The sequence below is a fragment of the Lactuca virosa genome, chromosome 7, assembly GCF_052849685.1.
Source record: "Lactuca virosa cultivar CGN04683 chromosome 7, Lactuca_virosa_CGN04683_v6, whole genome shotgun sequence".
In the NCBI taxonomy this organism is placed as follows: domain Eukaryota; kingdom Viridiplantae; phylum Streptophyta; class Magnoliopsida; order Asterales; family Asteraceae; genus Lactuca; species Lactuca virosa.
The window spans coordinates 123,250,522-123,257,442 of record NC_136432.1 but is presented as its reverse complement, the minus strand read 5'-3'; the positions used below and the strand labels follow the sequence as shown (position 1 = coordinate 123,257,442).

Below are 6,921 nucleotides of genomic sequence, written 5' to 3'. Positions count from 1 at the left end.
TTACCCAAAAAAACTCACCTCTTTTTTTCGTTTAAAATTTTTTTAAGCCACACTTTTTATCGAAAAAAAAACGAATATACCGTTGTTCTCGATTTTTCGTCCTCTTTCCATAGAGATCCATGTTAATATATATAAAAAACGATTTTTTTTTTCGAAAAAAACTCACTTCATTTTATTAGTTTTTTCAATATTTAAGTTTATTTTTATCAAAAAAAAATCATACAAAAAAAATTAATTTTTTGTACTCTATTAATAAATATCAATACCGACTAAAAAAACATTGATCAGTGTAGATTCACACTGTGAATCTAAACTGTAAATATTTCAAATTTTAACATTCACAATGTGAAAAAATAGGAATATGACTTACTATTATGCACATTATGAATCTTAGAAGGTTCACAATGTGAATCAGAACAGGTTTACAATATGAATCTGAACTGAATTATCGTTTTTTTTAAACATGAATATGAATCTATGTTTAAAAAGTACCAAAAAGTATTAATTTTGATATATTTATTAATTTTTTTCTATAAAAAAATAGATCTTAACTTTTCAACAAAGAAACTGAAATGGGTTTTTTGAAGAAAAAAAAGTTTTTTTTTATATATCATTATGGATCTCTATGGAAAGGAGACAGAAAAATCGTCAACAACGGTATATTCGTTTTTTTTTCGATAAAAAACATGACCTAAAAAAATTTTAAACAAAAAAAAAAAAAGAAAATAGGTTTTGTTATAATCCGGTGCATGTGCGTCCATTGTAAAAGTCTACAACCCTTCATTTTGCCATTAATCGCTTTAAATTTCGACGTTTTGGATTGGTTCATTGGTTCCTTGATTAATAATAGTTCTCTATTAAACTTTTCTATATATATATATATATATATATATATATATATATATATACTACCTAATAAATAAATGTTTTTTTTTCCATTTTTTCAACTCTCTTTCAATTTACCAAATGTCATTTTGAAGTTATTTTGAATTGTTTTTTTTCCACATGTCATTTTATGAGTTTCTATTTTATTAAATTTCACATAATATTTTAATGTAATAATTGCAATAAATATAGTAATAAATTGATATCAATTTCATTAATTAACTTACCTTTTAATTTCAAAATTCTCAAAATTAAAGCTTATAAGTTTCTTTTATTTATTTAAATTTATTATTTTTCTTATTTTCTTATAAATTCAAAGTTTTAAATATTTTGACATTTATATTTAGCTTTTTTTTAAATTAACTCATGTAATACATGGGTCTCACAAATAGTGTATATATATATATATATATATATATATATATATATATATATATATATATATATATATATATATATATATATATATATATATAGGTTTAGGTTCTATGGAAAACAAAAAAAACCCTAAAAAACCCCTAAAAATCATAAAAATGCATAAAAAAAATACTTAGAGATCACAAAACTTTTTTTTTGAATTTTTTTTATCATAAAATCGCAGCTTTTAACATAATGTCTAAGTATTTTTTTTATGTATTTTTATGATTTTTAGGGTTTTTTAAGGTTTTTTTGTTTTCCAAATAACCCTTATATATATATATATATATATATATATATATATATATATATATATATATATATATATATATATATATATATATATATATATAAGAGTTAATTTGAGACGAACATAATTTTGTAAAACCATGAGACCAAATTTCTTTAATGAAATATTCTAATATTCTATTGTTCGTAAAAATAGAATATGCAATATATTCTAACTCTATATGTTTTAGAATATTTCAATGAAAATATATAAAAATTATTATTTTAGAATATCATAATATTACACATATTTAATTTTTATAAATACTAGAATATTAGAATATTTCACTAAAAAAATGGTGTTACGTTCTAACAAAATTAAGTCGTCTCACATGAAATTAACTATATATATATATATATATATATATATATATATATATATATATATATATATATATATATATATATATATATATATATATATATATATAGACACACAGACCCTCACACACACACGGTCCGGATCCGGCAAAAACCGAAAAATTGGTAGGAACCACGAGTACTATTCTCCACCAATCATTTCTTCAATGACACAAACGTCAAACTCATTTACTTAGTCGTGATGTGTTCGCACACGGCACACGTGCATGGAACGTACTACGGACTTAGGGAAATAATCATTTGCAACGAATGTTCATGGAACCTCATTTAAATGAGTTTTTCTTTTCTTTTTCATTATTTTTTTGTTTTTTTGTTTTTTATTTATTTTATTTTTATTTTTCGTTAAAAAATCAATTTTTAAAGAGATATATGCTCGGTTTTAACGATTTTATTTTTATTTTTTTGTTTTTTTAGAAGTTATTTTTTTAGTATTTTTTTCGTTTTTTTTTTTTTTTTTTTTTTTTTTTTTTGTATCTTTACTACATACTTGAAGATAGTAGAGTTTTTTTGTTTCTATTTTTTGCTTTTATTATTATTATTTTTTAATATTTTAAACTAAATACCGGTTTTAGTTTTTAATGTTTAACAATTATAAAATTTTAAATAAGAAAAATAGTAAGGATTATAATATTTTCCGTTCATATTTTATTTAAACATATTATTTTGGATCATAAAATTTTGAATCATAGAACTTTGAATAATAACGATATTATGCATCATATATTTTTGGATCATTGTAATTTGATCATAATATATTAATTAAATTTTGTTCAATACAACATTTGGATAATTATATTTTTTGAATCATAAATATTTTGAATCATCTCTATTTGCATCATATTATGTTCAACATTTTTTTAAAAAAATTGTTAAGCTTTTAAAATCAAGTTTGGTATCTAAAACACCTTATTTTTTTAAAAAAAAATTTACAAAATCATTAGAATAGTGAGAAGATGCATTTTTTAAAATTTTAAAATTTTTTAGAAATTTTTATGGGGTTCTTTGAAAATATAAAAAATAAAAAAAAAATCAAATTTTTATTATTGTGCTCATTTTGTAGAAAATTAAATTTTAAAAAATTTAGTTTTTTCACTTTTTTTTTCAAAGAAAAAAAAGTTATGGCAAAAAAACTAAGCTGGTGGAAAAAAACCCACCGGCCAATAAGGGCTGAATACTTGTCATGCTGGGATGGAGGCACGTGTCAGCTTCTGGAGAGGCCACATGGCCAAATTTTCCTTTTCTTTTTTCTTTTAATGTTTTTGCTTTTGTCACTTGTACCCTCCATACAATTAACATTCCCTAGAAATTACCAAAATCTCGAAGTTAATTACGAAAATGTCATATCATCTCGCGAGATTTTAACGATAAATAAAATCAAATACTGGTTATTTATTTTTTTAAATCTTATGGCCAAAATTTGTCATCGCGGTTCCTACCATTTTTGAGTTCCTACTTGATCCTACTTCAAATATATATATATATATATATATATATATATTTTGTGGAATTTTGTGGAATTTTTAAGGATTAATCTCTAATTTTTGTGGGATTTTAAGAGAGGGCGTGCACTTCCTCTCCATCTGCACACAGGTAAAAATTTACCTTCCCCAGACGACGACCTCTTCCATTTGACCACATCGCCTCTACTATTTCTCTATCATCTTAATCGGTTGTACAAGCTTTCTTATTCTTCTCTCTCTCTCTCTCTCTCTCTCTCTCTCTCTCTCTCATTGCGATCACAGATCATTGCTCACCTCAAAGGTATGAATGTTATGCTTCTATAGTGGTTTCAGTTCAATTTTTCCCTTTTCAAACTTGTGTTTAAATTACTTTCTGTTTTTTTTTTTCATTTTGCTTTGTGATTAGTGTTCAATAAAACATGTTTCTCCCAGCTTCTATATGATCGCTCATTTTAAGAATATCTGTCGGTTGTCTCTCACTTCCTTACATTTTGACATAACTTATTATGATGTTTTTTTCAGATTGCTTTGGGGGTTCCTTCATGTAACATTTTAATTTAAAGTATCGGAGCTGAAGAAGAAAATATGTGTTCATTTGTATGATCTCCACCTGTTCGATGAAATATCTAGGAAATCAAGTTACAATCAAGTGGTTTTTTCTTTTTCCACCACCACTTCCCCTTCCTTTTTCTTATTATACGAATCCTAATTTTTCTGTTTTTTTAATAGGAGAAGATGGTTGTGGATATTACAAAATTCCTATTATCTATTCAATCACAACACTCTAAATTCTCTTTCAGACCATAAAAGATTGCAACCATGATTTCAAAAGAAGAAGTATGTTACAAGTTCCCATATATTTTGTGTTTGAGATTGAAATTTCTTGTTGACACATGTGAACTCTTTGCTACTTAATTTTATATATTATAATCGTTTATTTTTCTCATAAATTTTAAAAATATGAATTTTACAATTAAATATCTCAATTAATAATACAGTGTTATTTTATGATGACGGAGACCCTCGCAGATTTACTGCCATCATTAGGCTTTAAAGATTGCAACTTGTACAAAATTCGTTTCTGATCTCCTCTCATGAACCCTAATCTTCTCCGATAAGCATTATTTATAACTTCTCTTTTTGTTCATTTTGTTGGTCGAATATGATTACTTCTTCATCTTTATTGCTTAATGTTTTCAAAGATTGTCAAGCGATACATACCAATCCTTTAAGGTTAGTTTATTCTATTTTAGTGGAGGATATTGATCAAGCTCTTTTTAGGGATTTTGTAATTTTAGGTGGAACTTTTTTTTTAATAAAATCCTCACTTCTTGTTTGTAAACCCAAATTTTTCTTGTATTCTTCTTCTTGTTTCTACTTTGATTGTCCCAAAATCTCATCTTTTATGTTCCCCACCTCTATTGGTTTATATATTTGGAACTTAACTTTGGTTTTTTAATTCATCGTGGCTAAACTGTAGACCATTGTTTGAATCCAGATATGTTATGGTTTTCTTACCATCAAAATTGAAAAAAAAAATCTTTATTCACAATTCAATTTATGAAGGAGTAGGATTGTATTAAAATTCAAGGTGTATTGCATATCTAGGTAACGGAAGAGGAATTAAAGTAGTCATTTAGGGTCTTATTGGGTGTTTGGCTGTACTTTTTCAAAGAGACTATTGTGACCAGAAGAAAATAAGAATTATATAAAAGTTTCTCTATTAATACCCTCCTTCTTGTTTAGAAGGAAACTGATTAGTGTTATGTAATCTTAAAGAAGGGTATATTGGTAATTCTACAACTACAAACCTTCATTTGTAGCCCTTTCTCGTAACTACCATGTCCTAATTATATATATAAAAAAGTAAACAACCTGCTAGCTGATTTCCCTTGCATGTTAGTGATTAGTAATTTAGTACCATGGTTAAAGCTTTCAATATGGATTTGACTTATATGTACGATTTCCTTATCCACCTGCTTAAAGATCGTGGGTCGATTGACCTAAAAGGTTGAGAGAAGCACCCCATGACAAACCAGAGTAATCCCTTTAAATACTTGTTTATTTTTTTATTTACCTGATGTAAAAAAATTATTTTCCATAATTCATTGCCTAGGTACTATTTCATGATATATGTTATATAAGTAAGACCTACAAAAGCTTACTCATTTGCCAAAACTAAAACAAAAACAAAAAATTAATATTCTTTTGATTGTATGTTTCCTTTTTAACTTATTTTTTGACCTTCCAAGTAGTTTTTTTTATATACAATGTTGTTATAGGAAGAAATGAAATTAGTATGTTATTCTAGACATATAAATGAAAGTACATCGCTATTTTGAGCATTTAATCTTTATAGGAACTTGTAGCCTATAATGATATTGTACTTTGTAGTTGATGTTTGCATGCTTGAGGGGTAGAATGGGCCATATAATTTTCTTTCATTAACTGATGTAAAATTTAAGATTGTTTTTTCTAATCCTTCAACATATATCATCTAAGGTGGATGCATTCACAAATAAGGTACTAATGACTCTTTGGAGTCCTGGATTGAAATTGCAATAGTTATGATTGTTAGTCTAATATTGTTGTTATAATAATTGTCCTTCCGCAGATAATCTGGCTAATAATCATATCAAGGCTGTTAATTCCTAAAAATATTTTTCTATAATAAAGTTATAACTCTATTACATTACTTTAAGTCAATTGTATTCTCCAAGATATCTTGTTTGTTGACCAAACCAAAGCTAGGTTGTAGGTAATATTAATTGGCATGAACATTTTAATCATAGCAAATATTACATAAATGTTTTATTTTAATGTAGAATCGATTAAGGGTTACTAGGTATGGTATTCCAGCTGCAAGAATTGATGCAAACTTAAACAGTGCATGGTTGATCAACGAAAAATTGGGTGAGGTCACATAGAGTGTTTTATGCATTATTGTTAAGTTTGATAAGTAAAAATGATTAATATTTTTTATATTTGCAGTTAACTTGAATTGTGAAGGATCGTCAAGAGAAAGTTGAACATGATTGGATTGGAAAGAGATGCACAAACCCCTTCTTTCAAAAGTGGTTGTCTTATGAATCTGTCATCCAATAGAAAAAACTTCAAAAACTCATAAAAGTTTCTAGACTTTCTTCGGAAATTTTGTTACGCATTATTTACGCTTCATCGGATAGTAATTTATGCAATGTACTTTACTTTTTACCTAAAATAACATAATCATCTTACCCTCTTACAAATTCTATGAGGACATTGGCCGTCCTTAAGACGGCCTTATGATTTCACTAGTGTGTGTATATATATATATATATATATAGGTTTAGGTTCTATGGAAAACAAAAAACCCTAAAAAAAACCCTAAAAATCATTAAAATGCATAAAAAAAATACTTAGAGATCACAAAACTTTTTTTTGAATTTTTTTATCAAAAAATCGCAACTTTTAGGTCAAAATCGCTGAAATTTTTTTTTGAAAAAAACTT

General features: G+C 25.8%; 1 long non-coding RNA gene across 3 annotated transcripts; it reads left to right on the top strand.

Moving 5' to 3' along the window:
* Positions 1–3,506: 3,506 nt before the first annotated feature.
* On the top strand, positions 3,507–6,679 carry LOC145123313 (uncharacterized). Of its 3 annotated transcripts, none has more exons than XR_013715095.1 (5): positions 3,507–3,732; positions 3,954–4,069; positions 4,161–4,268; positions 6,257–6,344; positions 6,423–6,679. It is a non-coding gene; the product is annotated as an uncharacterized LOC145123313 (long non-coding RNA). The 3 variants fall into 3 exon arrangements; XR_013715094.1 differs by having other exon boundaries at positions 3,954–4,083; XR_013715093.1 differs by having other exon boundaries at positions 3,509–3,732; positions 3,954–4,080.
* The last annotated feature ends 242 nt before the right edge of the window (positions 6,680–6,921 follow it).